This window comes from Oryctolagus cuniculus, chromosome 10 (genome assembly GCF_051225735.1).
Source record: "Oryctolagus cuniculus isolate XC-2025 breed Fujian yellow rabbit chromosome 10, ASM5122573v1, whole genome shotgun sequence".
NCBI classification, from domain to species: domain Eukaryota; kingdom Metazoa; phylum Chordata; class Mammalia; order Lagomorpha; family Leporidae; genus Oryctolagus; species Oryctolagus cuniculus.
The window spans coordinates 124,803,062-124,816,150 of NC_142876.1; the positions used below are offsets into that span (position 1 = coordinate 124,803,062).

Genomic DNA, 13,089 nt, shown 5'->3' on the forward strand with positions numbered 1-13,089 from the left:
CTCAGAGCCTGACAAGCCCTGGAGCTATCGGCTACGGAACAGAACATCTGGAGTCAACGCAAGGACCTTCTGAGAGCTGGAAGCAGAGCCCTGGCGTCTCCATAACCAAGGACCCAGGAGCCACAGAGGAGCACGCATTGCCTGTCACCACCGTGTCGCTTGCGTTGAAGCAGTCCCCACGCACCAGGTGATTGTGGGCAATCAAGGGTGCGCCACTGACTGCACTCCCAAGCCTACAGCCCACAAGCCAGGGCTCTTCACGAGCGTGGGAAACCAGCTCTATGGTCTGCATGAACAAACACAGCCCACAGGCTCACCAAGGGATGGCGTTCAGACCCAGGCTCCAGAAGACCAAGCCATGAATGGAGACCTCCTGCTGGGAACACTGGGAGGGGGTGAGGAGGCCGCGGTGACGGCCTGACCTGGCACACGACAACCCCCTGCTATCGACGTCAATGCCTCCGTCCCACCACCGCACAGCAGCTCACGCACCTAGACTTGGTTCCCCGCACCAGCAGCTCAGCGCGACACTCGCCTGCTGCTCCAGCCGGCCCGCCAACACCGTGGCGGCTTCCTCCGGTGGAGACACACAGGAGAGGCCCACGGTCCCAGCACCGAGCCTCCCCCAGTGCCACAGCGGAGCCTCCCAGGGACCCATCAGCACCACACAGGGCTGGGACCACAGAGCTGCGTCCTGAACAAAGGTTTCCGTGAGCTACTTTGCTTGCAGCCCACTGGTCCTGCTGCCAGGCAAGAGGAGGGGCTGGGAGCAAGAGGTCACGAGGAGGGGCCGTGAGGTCATGAGCAGGGGCCGTGAGGTCACAGGTCCCTCAGCTGGAAGCACCTGTGCACACCCCCTGCCCCCCGGGGGCTGTGTATTGGAGGCTGGAGCACCCAGAGGAGGAGAGCACAAATCCCCCCTCCTGCCCCCAAGCAGACCCCAGAGGCGCACACGTGGCGGGTGCCGGGCCAGGCTTGCTCGTGTCTGAAACCTGAAAGCACAGGGTTATTAAACTCTATTTCTCCATCGCGTTGTAAGCTGCCCGGGGCTTCACTTCCAGCCCCTCAGCGATGGCCCAGGCTGCAGAGGAAGGGGGCCCGCCCAGTGCAGGTCCCTACTCACGGCCGCCTCCCTATTGTGGGAGCCAAGGGGCTGTCCAGGGTCCACCTGCAGGGCTGGCGGTGGGCAGGGAGAATGGCGTGCAGCAGGCACCCACAGAGACGCAGCACCCTGACCAGGGGCAGCAGCACGAGCCCTCTCCACTCCTCCAGGGCACACACAGCCCCCACCTGGCTTCCCCGCCTGCCAGGCACAGAACCCCAGCCTGGGCACCCACTCCTCTCCACTGCAGATCAAGCACACTGGAGACAGTGCCCTGGACCCTCCCCGGGCCCTGGATGCTCCCCGGGGGCCGGAGCACAGCCTCAGCACCGCCAAACCTCTCCGACCAGTGACAACTGCATCACTCTAATCTCTGGGGAAGAGAAGCCATGTGACCACCTTGGAAAACACTGTCCTACAAAATGCCAAGTCCCCACCGAGCACAAGGGAAAAAAAAAAGCGGAGGAGCTGGACCAAGGACGGCACTGGACTTCGGCAGACGGCAACACTTACCCCAGTAGGCAGACACACAGCGAGACTTGTAACAAAGCAGCCCCGGACCTCAACTAACCTGCTGCTGCGTTCCTCACAGGTTCCTAAAACACCACCACCTCTCCTGCAGCTGAGGGCCCCGGGCACCCTCTTCCCAGGGAGGGGAGAAGGGGAACGCCCCCAGCCCTGGCCCTGGCCCAGCCTTCAGCACCAGACCCCAGGGTGCACTCACTTCTCCAGAGGGAACAGTTTGAGGGATGGACGGCCTGGGGTCCTGCTGCGCTGGCTGCATCCCGCGGGGCTGGGCGCTAGTTGCCGGGCTGTCTCGCTCGCCCTGACACTGCCCCAGTTCACGGAAACAAGTATCTATTTCGAGTTCTCTCTGGCTCCCTCCCTCCCCCTCTGCTCCTCTCGGCCACATCCAGAAGCGATGGCTGCCCTTCTCAGCGGGTGCCCGCTCTGCCTGGGGTCTCTTCCTACCTTGGCCCCTTCCTGCAAACTCTGCCTCCAGCCTTGGGTGCAGCACAGACAGTGCAAGCCCCCCCTACAGGCATGAACAATTTCAAGCTCACTGGGTGCCCCTCAGGCTCCAGTGGTTGAAGCCTCTTTTATTCCAGCTCTGTTTGCACAACAGCCCAGCAAGCAAAGTGCGCATGACCCTTAGGTTGGGGACAGGACCCCCTTCCTCAGCGAGAGGGTCTTTACTGTCCCAGCCATCGATCACGTTAAAGGCACAGGTGAGAGCCACTGCTGACTCTGACTTCTGACAGCGTCTCAGGAGAAAAGCGTCTTGCAGATTAACGATCCCAACCTGGGCTTGAGGGGCACACTCCCAAGTTGTAAAGCCAGAATTCCTCTTACCCTCGGCCCAAGCAAGCCACACAGGGCGTGGATGTAGATATTCCAGTGGGGAGCCTCCTGCCACAGCTTCCAAACAGCCCCAAGCTATGCAGGAGGGCTTGGCCAGACAGCCCCAGCCACCAGGGTCCTCAAGTGCCCTGGCCGGCGTGGGGCACACCTGCAGCCGCTGCCTGCCTCCAGATACCCATCAACGGACTCCCTGGGACGAACCCACAGCAGCAGAGCGCCTGGGGGTCCCCCTCCACCTCCCCAGCCAGCTGCCGCCCACGCACCGGCCCTGAGCCTCCCATGCCCAGGGCAGAGAGCCTCGCTCACAAGGGCTGGCTCCGGGAGAGCTGAGTACTCACAGGCCGGAGAGTCCGCGCACCGCCGACCCTGCTCACCGGGCAGCCGCTGCGGATCCACCGAGCTCCAGCCTCCGGGGTGAGCTGGTGTGCTCCGGCAGCTGGGCGGTAACGAAGCCCCGCTCCCAGCTGGGACCTGAGGCGCTGCATGGCCCTGCGCCAGCTCTAATCAGGGAGCGCCGGGCCCCACGGCTGTGTTCCCCAAAGGAGCAGCGCAATTAGCACAGGGATCAAAGATGCGCCCCGGGAGGCAGGCGCGCGCATCCGCACCGCAGCGGAGCCGGCTCAGGAAGTCAGCGGGTCTCGCTGCTCCCAGACTTGCACAGCCGCCTCCGGACTGCAGGGCAAGCGCTGCGGACTGGGGTCTGCTTCCCGACCGGCGATCCGTGCGATTCCTCAGCCGCCGGATGCGCTCCTGAGGAGGCAGCTGTGGGCTGTGGCGTGTGATCCCGGGGGACCCCATGGAGCGCGCACGTGCCAGTCTCCAGCAGGCTCTGTCAGGGGCTGGGCTGCGGCTGCTGGGTGTTTTCCACTCCAAAGACTTGGGCTTCCTCGCTGGGAAGGGGGGCAGAGGCCTGCGAACCGGGTCTGCGTGGCCCAAGGGACACCTCCTGTTCTGCTACCTCCCGGGTGCACTCGGGGCCACCCGCAGGCAGCCCCGGGCGCTGCCGGGTTTGCTGAGGGATTTTAGACCTGACTGTGAGCATTTGTGAACAGAACAGGCTTTTTGCCAGAGTGGGGCCACCCTGTGATGCGGTATGAAGAAGTGGTTTTTCAGGCAGATTTGACCTCAGGGAAGCAAATCTGGGTCAGGGACCCGCAGCATTCCATTTCAGGGAAAGTGAGATGCAGCTCATGTGTCACTCTTCAATTATTAATTTGACAGAGAGAGAGAGAGAGAGAGACAGCGAACGAGCACGCACCACATCGCCTGGACGGATTCACTGCCCAAAGGCCCACAACGGCCAGGTCTGGCCAGGCTAAACCCAAGAGCTGGGGATGCAACTCGGCCTCCCATGAGGGAGGCAGGGACCCAGCTACTTGCACCATCATTGGCGGCCTCCCAGGGTCTACAGACACGGCAGCCCTGGCATCTTAACCAGGGCCATCTTAACCCCTGGGCTCAACACCTGCTCCTGGTCACGCCTTCCCGGGCTGGGGGGAGGGCCCACGTGGGATTACATAGAGTCACAAACAGATGGTTAGAGAGAGGGGGGAGCAAACAGCAGGGGCTCAGAAACCTGAGCTCCAGCTCCAGCCCCGCGACAGAGAACAGCTGGCCTGTAGGATGCACGTCGCCTGCCAGGCCCAGCTTCCTGACCTGCTCAGGGAGCTCCCCGGCCCAGGCCTCCAGGACGCTCGCGAAATCCCATTCTATGACTGCCTTAGCACCCAGAGAGTGGGGCCCAGCCCAAGGAAGCTCACACCTGCCGACAGCCAGGACAGGCATGGGCATGGAAGAGGGCCTGTTTGTCATGGCCCCAGCCCGGGGGCTGGGGTGTCTCTGGGGGATCTGGGAGGCACCACAGTCCCCTACCCAGCAGCTTGAAGGGTGGGGGCAAGTGAATACTCTGGCCGGGGCCACGAGGAAAGGCGAGGGCAGCTGGGCAGGGAGGCCTCACGCAGCGGAGCACGGATGGTCTGAGTGCGGAACACGCGCAAGAGGAGCCAGACGCCCAGCCGGGAGCCGGTCACCGGGGCCCTGTGACTTTCTGGGGACAGCGTCTTTGTCATGTTTTCTCCGGGGAACCCCAGGCGCAGGGAGGCGTGGTTCTGTCCCTGTGGCCAGGTGCGTCACCTCCGGTGGAGTAACGTGTGTCACTGAGCCCAAGACAACGGAAACTGCCCTGACTCTGCCACCGGTCGTAGGGAAAGAGAAGTGGAGCAGCACCTAGAAGACACCTTGGTCCACAGCTGGAAAGGCAGCCCTCACACGGCCCTGGGGGCAGCTCCCCAGCCCCAGGGGCTCACGGCTGACTCAGCTGTGCCCGAGGCATGGCCTCACAGAGACCTGTGACCCGCAGTTAGCGGCACCGCCAGGGGACCCCAGGAACCTTCACCCGCTTCCAAACTTTCACTGGACTTCTGAGGGATTCTGTACTCTTGCTCCTCTTCTCAATCCCATCTCTGTAAGGTAACCTGCTTTTTTTTTTTTTTTTAACCTTGGGCCTCCTTGCAATTTGGCATAACTTGCGAAATGACTGGCACGCATTTCATGTTTGTTATTTTTACCCGTCTCATGATTATTGAGACTGTAGCACTCCTTCACGCAGCTCATGTGAGGTGCTGACAGAAATAGGTTAATTAAACAGCAATTGTGCATCTTCATCCTATTAGCAAACAGTGCGCTGAAGCAAATGAAAGGAGCAAATTAAAATATGGACGTGGGGGCTGGCGCTGTGGCATAGCAGGAAAAGCCGCCTCCTGCGATGCGGGCATCCCACATGGGCACCGGTTCAACTCCCGGCTGCTCCTCGGCTTCGGCCCGGCCCGGCTCCAGCCGTTGTGGCTATTTGGGGAGTGAACCAGTGGATGGAAGACCTCTCTCTCTCTCCCTCCGTCTGTAACTCTACCTCTCAAATAAGTAAACACATAAATCTTAAAAAGAAACAGAAACACGCCTACTCAATGGCACACAGGAAAGGGTGCTTGGTTGGCTGTGAGTTCCCTCCGGCCACCGTTTGCAGAACTATCGTGATGCACCTTTGCTTACGGGACGGGACCGGTGTCCCCTCCACGCCACCTGCTCTGTGCCGGCTTCTGATGGCGGGCGTGGCGCCCACCTGACAACCTCCACCTCCCGTCAGTTCTTCCACCACCGTCTCCCCCGAGACGCACGATTCAGGGCATGGACGGGCTTCTTAACAAAAAGCTCCAAGCAGCAGACGCCTGCCTTTCTTCCCCACTTGAGGTCAATGCCAACATCAATGTCAGAATACAAGCGGTAGGGAGAGTGGGCAGAGACCAACAGATCAGCAGCTGCCAACAAAGGCAGCGTCTTCACGGCGGGGGAACGTGTACAGGAGAGAGCGCGGGGAGGTTCACGTCTGCCAATCTCGTTCTCCGCGGGTTGCTGCAGCCCCTCACACTACCCTGGACTGCACTTCAGAAGCCAGAATCCATCCAGAGAGCCTTCTGGATGGTGCCTGTCTGTGGGACTGGGAGGAGACTGGTCCTGACCCGGCTGGTGGGCACCGGGGGCCTGAGGCTCCTCAGGGCTGTTTCTGGCCATAAAACAGGACTTGGCAGGCTGCCCACGGGCCCAGGCCTTGGAGAAGGCGGGACAGCATCCACCCCACGGCAGCCATCTCCCCGCAGGCTGCGAATCTTCAGTGGCAAAGCCCCAAAGGCGCGCACAGCTGCTCACGGCTTCCTCCACAAAGAGGTGGCGTCCTCCTCTTCCTCACATCCCACACTGAGAGCCAGAGTCGGCAGCAGGGACAGCTGTGGCATTTCTGCAGCTGGGGACCGCATTTCAAATGAACAGACTGGTTTAGAAATGGCTGCCCGGGGCGCCCAGCAGACGCCAATGCAGACGGCAGCAACCGAAATTTCTCTTCCGACCCAAAGCACTGGAGCCCAGGATAAAACAAGCCCGAGGCAAGAGCACAGGGTGGGTCCCAGGGGAAGCTGGGGCCACGTTCATTTTCCAGGATGTAATCAGCTTCCTGTACCCAGGAGCCATGGGGACCAAGTTCACAAAATTAAAACAATAAGTGGAGAAAATGGCCAATCTAAAACAGTATGTCAGGATGACCTCCATCTGACCCACGAGTGGGGCACTGACCTGTGCTTCCATATTAATCTCCTGCTAACTGCCCCAAAGTGCAGCCACTACCAGAAAGCGGCAAGTGCTCGTCTAAGCTGTGTGCCCACAAGCGTGTGCACAGGTGTGCGAACGCAGAGACACAGGGAACATGCAAACGAGTGGTATTTCTGCCTTAACCATAGAGGCCGAGGGAAATACGCCTGCTTCCTTCCCATGGAAAAAGAGAACAAACAGCCCCTCCCCCACAGGAACCCGCTTTTCTTTCCAATGACAGCAGAGCTCGGAACGGCTGACTGGGGGTTGTTACAAGGCCGAGAGGGATGTGGCTGCGACACATGCTGCAGTGCCAGGCCGCTCCTCTGTCCCCAGCTCGGCACTGTCCCAAGAGTTACAGACATTTTACACTGAGAATCCTAAGATTATGGAGAGAGCTGAGATTAAACAGGGGCCAAGTTGGGGCCAGTGCCGTGGCATCGTGGGCTAAGACTCTGCCTGAAGCACTAGCATCCCATATAGGCATGCGATCCTATCATGGCTGCTCCTCTTCTTGTTTTATAAAAAAAAAATTATTTATTTTAAAGGCAGAGGTACACAAAGGCAGAGGCACAGAGAGAGAGACTTTGGCCATCTTCCACTGCTTTCCCAGGCCACAGCAGAGAGCAGGATTGAAGTAGAGCAGCCAGGACTAAAACTGGCTCCTGTATGGGATGCCAGCAATGCAGGTGGCGGCTTTACCTGCTACACCACAGCGCCAGCCCCTGCTCCTCTTCTGATCCAGCTCTCTGCTGTGGCCTGGGAAAGCAGTCAAAGACGGATCAAGTGCTTGGGGCCCTGCACCCAAGTGGATGACCCAGAAGAAGCTCCTGGCTTCCTATTGGCCCAGTTTCTGTGTTGAGGCCACTTGTCCAGTGACCCAGAGGACGGAAGACCTTTCTCTGTCTTTCCCTCACTCTGCCTTTGCCACTCAAATAAATAAATAAATCTCTAAAAAAAAAAAGGCAACCAAATGTAAGAGCCCTTCCAAAAAGTCATGGAAAGGAATATTATGAAAAAAAAAACTGCATAAGCTTCAAAATTGTTTTTGCACAAAATCAACTTTTCTTCTATTTTCCATCAACTTTTTGTAGTGCCCTTGTATGAATGGCATTGTTCTAGATAGTGCTACCAGAACTATACTAAATTGTTTTGCCTTGAAAGTAACTTAAGACTTTCCCATTATTGTTGTTGCAAAAACGACCACATTGTATACTACAGGCTTAGATCAAAAGCCAAGGAGGTACTCTGGTTCCAAGGCTACCAATGCAGACACACAAGGCACTAAGAACAAATGACCAGCAGCACCCACTCAGTAGCAAGGTCAGATCAGCACAGGTGCCCAGTATGCGCCTCACCACGAGACGGCACCTGGAAAACCAAACAGAGGGGCCGGCATTGTGGCACAGCGGGTTAAACTGCCACCTGCGATGCTGGCATCCCATGTTATCACTGGTTCAAGTCCTGGCTGCTCCACATCCAATCCAGCCCCCTGTGCATCTGTCTACCAGGAGATGGCGCAAGTGCTTGGGCCCCTGCACACACATGGGCGACCCAGATGGAGTTCCAAGCCCAACTGTTACAGCCGTCCGGGGAGTGAACCAGCAGACGGAAGATCTTTCTGTAACTCTGCATTTTGAATAAATAAATGTTAAAAAACAGAAGTAAGAAAAATGCCCTCTCCTGCCTCCAGGTATTGTAAGGAACAGGAACTGCAGGCAGGCTGGGCCCCGTGAAATTCCCTGTGCAGATTTTCTTCCCATTGACACAATTGTCTCTCAATAGCGGAGTGGCACTCCCACGTTCCTCTCTCAGGAGTCCTACCTTCTGCTAAAGTTTAGTTTTAACACAGAGTTGGTATCCGCTGCAAACGTGCTCCAGTTCAGGGCTTCCGTGAGGAAGTCAGTTCTCAGGCCACTTTTGCTTTTGATGCTTGGTCAGCAAGTGTTCACTGAGCACCTGTGGGATTCGCCGGCAGAAGCAGCCGGATCTCAGCTCCCGCTGCCCGCACTCCAGCGTGCGCTGCTGCAGTGCCCACGTCACCCTGTCTGGCACAGGCGACTCTGCTTTGCTTCTCATCACTGGCGCCGTCGCTCACAGGGCTCTGCGGAACCTCGGGCTGCGGCTCTGGGCTTTCACGAGCTCCAGTGATGGGGGAGCTTCCCGTTTCTTCTCCTTGGCATCCCTCCCACTTCAGAAAGCCCTGTGCAGGCGGTGGCAGGCAGGAGTCCCGGCCAGCTCTGCTCCTTAAAGGGAACCCTGTCTCCTGCAGATGCGACAGGACGATGAAGAAGGTGGGGCAAAGAGGGAGCCTGCAGAAACCAGGATACATCCAATGAGCTCCACATCTGCTAAAATCACCCTGGTGTTGCCTTTGGATAAAGAGGGAGTTGATTAGGGTGGGCCAAACCCATCACCACAGCATGAACAGGAGGGAGGAGACGCCTGCTCTCTTACCCACACGCTTGGAGGAAGAGGGCTGATGGTTTTCCCTGGTTTATTTTAGGACACAGAGGAAAAGGTACAATTTGAGAATACGAGGAAGTCATTGTGGCAGCGTCCAGAGTCCGTTCCCGGGGCTGGCACTGTGGTGCAGTAGGCTAAGTCTCGGCTTGCGGCACTGGCATCCCTTACAGGTGCCGGTTCCAGCCCTGGCTGCTCCTCTGCCCGTTCAGCTCCCTGCTAATGCTTAAAAGAGCAGTGGGAGACGCCCAGGTCCCTCGGCCCTGCACCCACGTGGGAGACCTGGAGGAAGCTCCTGGCTTTGGATCGCCAAGGTCCAACCATTGTGGCCATGTGAGGAGTGAACCAGCAGGTGGAAGACCTCTCTTTTTTTCTCCCTCCCTCTGTAACTTTCTCTCTCAAATAAATAAATAAAATATTTTAAAAAAATATTCTCTTCGGCCGGCGCTGAGGCTTACTTGACTAATCCTCCACCTGCAGCGCCAGCACCCCGGGTTCTAGTCCCAGTTGGGGTACCAGGTACTAGTCCCAGCTGCTCCTCTTCCAGTCCAGCTCTCTGCTGTGGCCCGGGAGTGCAGTGGAGGATGGCCCCAGTGCTTGGGCCCTGCACCCACGTGGGAAACCAGGAGAAAGTACCTGGCTCCTGGCTTGGGATCGGCTCAGTGCGCCGGCCATGGCGGCCATTGGAGGATTGAACCAACAGAAGAAAGACCTTTCTCTCTGTCTCTCTCTCACTGCCTATAACTCTACCTGTCAAATAAAAAAACATATTCTCTTCAGGTAGAAACTTAAAAGCTCTTTTTGGGGAAACCTCTAAAAATGCACACCAGTCCTGTCTCTCACGAGCAAGCAAGAACCACGCTGCAAGCAAACGTCTGGAACAGGGAAGGCGGCCCCGCCCTCTGCATCCGCTATCCGTGCCGTCGGCGGTGTGGCGGAGCCCCACGACACAGCCGTCCTCACCCCATCGTGTCTTCCCCTAGGTCTGCAACTGCCACCAGGCTGACGTAAGGCAAAGCAAATGTATGAACCTGGGAACTGTCGGGGCAGGATGGATCCCAGGTAACACACGCGATGTTCTCATTTCATGCAGGACGTAGAACATTCTTCACTCCAGCCTAATCATCTGGGCTTCCGCACCCCAAGTTTTCTGGAAGCATTTGGAACTCAGAGTGAGGTGGAAAGGAAGGCGTGACGAACACCCGCACGCCGCTGACCTGGAGCCCAGCCACGCTCTCCTCCCCTGGCCTCTCTCCATCACTCCTTTTTCTTCCTGAACCCTCCGAGAGTGAGCAGCAGGTATCAAGACACTTTGCAGATAATTCTGAGAACACGCCGCCGAATGGCGTCTCTCTAAGACAGAGCAGCGGTCATCTGTAAGCCACAACACAAGCCAACCCCGGAAACTCAGGCCCGACACAGACATGCCGCTCCCTGCCCCCTGGCTCGAGCCCCCCCCCTCCCCCCCCCCCCCCGAGCCAGTGCTGCCCGTGGCAGCTGCCGGGCTTCTGTTTTCTCTGCTTTGGGATCCACTGAAGGGTCTTCCAGCGGCTCCGCAGGCCACCCCTCCTCCCCCGGGCGCAGCCCCCCCCTTGGGATGGTTCTGATCCTTCGTCACGTTTCATCACCGATTTGGTCAGGAACGCCAGGGACAGGTGCCGTGGGCCCGCGGCTGGTGGCGGGGGAGGCCGCTCACTGTGAGCCCCAGGTTTCTCTACTTGCATGCAAGGAGCTGTTTTCGCTTCCTGAGTCTGATATTTTGAGACCACACAACCAGCATGCGCTCCAGGCGCCTCTTACCCGCCGTGTCAGCATACAGTGGTGAACTCTGGCTGAACTGGACTGCACAGGGGTTTTAAATTCCTGGATTTCCTAAAGCGATCTGTGTACTTAACTCACCTCTTGATTTCCTTCCTTAAAGGACCCCAGCGACTCATTGCACCCGCTCACACTGCAGGAGAGTGATGGCGGGGGAAGCGGTTCAAGGGGCTGGCGTTTGACTTGGAGACGAAGGGGCCTGCCTGGGTGTGCGTCCCAGCTCTGCTTCCGATCCAGCTTCCTGCCAGCGCACGTCCCGGGAGGCGGCAGCACCCGAGCCCCTCCACCCACCGGAGGGCTCCCACTGGGCTCTGGGCTCCTAGCTTTGGTGTGGCCCAGCCCCAGCAGTTGCGAGGTTTTGGAAAGTGACTCAGCGGATGGCAGATCTCTGCCTTGCAGATAAATAAATGTTTAAAATGCCCTTCAGGAACTAGTAAGCTTCCGCCGTCTGCTTCTTTCATGGAACTGTCCATGAAAATGATCAACCTGGATCATGTGAGGGTTGGAGAAGGGAATCGCACGATTTGTTCATGCAGGCATCTGCAGGATAAACGAGGCGATGTCTGTCTTTCTCGATGCCTTCAACGGAGCAACGAGACGTCCCGTTCTGTATCTACCATCCAACAATGCGCTGCTCAGGGATCGGAGTCCCTCCAGCTCCTTAGCGCGCACTTGGCCTGGAGCCTCCCGCCCTCCTGCCCACATCTCACCTGCGCGTCACTGCTCTCTGGACTCTGTTTTGTTGCAGCACGTTTCACCCGGAAACGAGTGAAAACTGAAAAGCTTGAAATGCACCCCTCACACGACGGCAAAGCGCCCGTTACAAAACAGAACTCTCGACTTCATCCGTTCCTCGTCCTTCGTAAAATCCTCCACGCTAATGCTGAGGGCTCCCGAGGCCACCTGCAGAGCCAGACTCTACCCACCCTCAGGAAGCCCTCGCTGCCCAGTCCTCCTCACTGGCTGGCGTCCTCTGGTCTGTGCATCTGCCAAGACTTTCCTTCTATGCAGATTTCCCCTCTGCACAAATATCTTCTCCCTTTTGCCTGAAATGCCTCCAGTATTGTCGTTGGCCAAGGACGGCCTGTTAGAGACAGCTCTCACCGTCGAGGGCACGGTGCTGATTCTGGAGCCCAGAGGCTGGGTTTCCTCGATTCTCCACTTACCAACTGCGCAAGCTCAGCAGGGTTACTCAGCCTCTCTGTGCCCATATTTCTACAGAACAGGGCTGCCAATAGTGCCTACTCTATACCCGTGATACCAATATTATGCTAGTAAAATCAGGTACAGGGGCCGACGCTGTGGTATAGTGGGTAAAGTCACTGCCTGCAGTGCCGGCATCCCATATGGGCGCTAGTTCCAGTCCTGGCTGTTCCACTTCCCATCCAGCTCTCTGCTGTGGCCTGGGAAAGCAGTAGAGGATGGCTCAAGTCCTTGGGCCCCTGAACCCGCATGGGAGACCCAGAAGAAGCTCCTGGCTCCTGGCTTCGGATGGGTCCAGCTCCAGTCGTTGAGGCCATCTGGGGAGTGAACTAGTGAATGGAAGCGCTCGCTCTCTCTCTCTCTCTCTCTCTCTCTTTCTCTGCAACTCTGCCTTTCAAATAAATAAATAAAATCTTAAAAAAAAAAAAAAAAACAGGTACAGCTCTTTAAAGTCCCTGCACGAGGGGCTGGGGAGGACCAGACACAGGGCGGCCGGGCCGCTCCCGCTCTGCTGGGCTAATTGGTCACAGCAGCTGCAGGAAGCCAACATGGAGGCCGCGTCCTTCTGACAACTTTGACTTGAATCTGTACGGCGTCAGGTTCAAATGTAGGCTTCCTAATGGCTTCATGGTCATGGCAGAGTGACCAGAGCAGCTGGACAGCACCCCTCAAATCCACGAGGGGCCAGAGCAAGAGCGACTCCTGGCTTTGTGTGCAGGAACGTGTCTGTCACTGCCGGAAGAAGCTCGTGGGTCGTTAGCACAGCACCTGCTCTGCACACAGGACTCCAGGAAACTGAGAGGGGCGGACAGAACCGGCGATCACTGACCAGCATCCACAGAACCCGGAGTGACGGAAGCGTCTGCACAGGGGAAACGTTCTGTCTTGCGACAGGCGGGCACTGACACAGCGCGGATGCACCCGCCAGGACACCGCCTGTCGCATCTATGTTTTATTTTATTTTATTTATTTATTTTTGACAGGCAGAGTTGGACAGTGAGAGA

General features: G+C 57.8%; 1 protein-coding gene across 34 annotated transcripts in view; it reads right to left on the reverse strand.

Moving 5' to 3' along the window:
• The window catches only part of CNTN4 (contactin 4), a 730,703-nt gene that overhangs the window by 412,911 nt on the left and 304,703 nt on the right, over positions 1–13,089 (reverse strand). The window contains exon 1 of one of the 34 annotated variants that reach the window (XM_008273613.5): positions 2,803–3,231. The exons of the other annotated variants lie outside the window; for them this stretch is intronic. The gene's annotated coding sequence lies outside the window, so the exon portion shown is untranslated. Of the gene's footprint in view, positions 1–2,802; positions 3,232–13,089 lie in introns of those variants that run through there. 34 annotated transcript variants of the gene reach the window in all.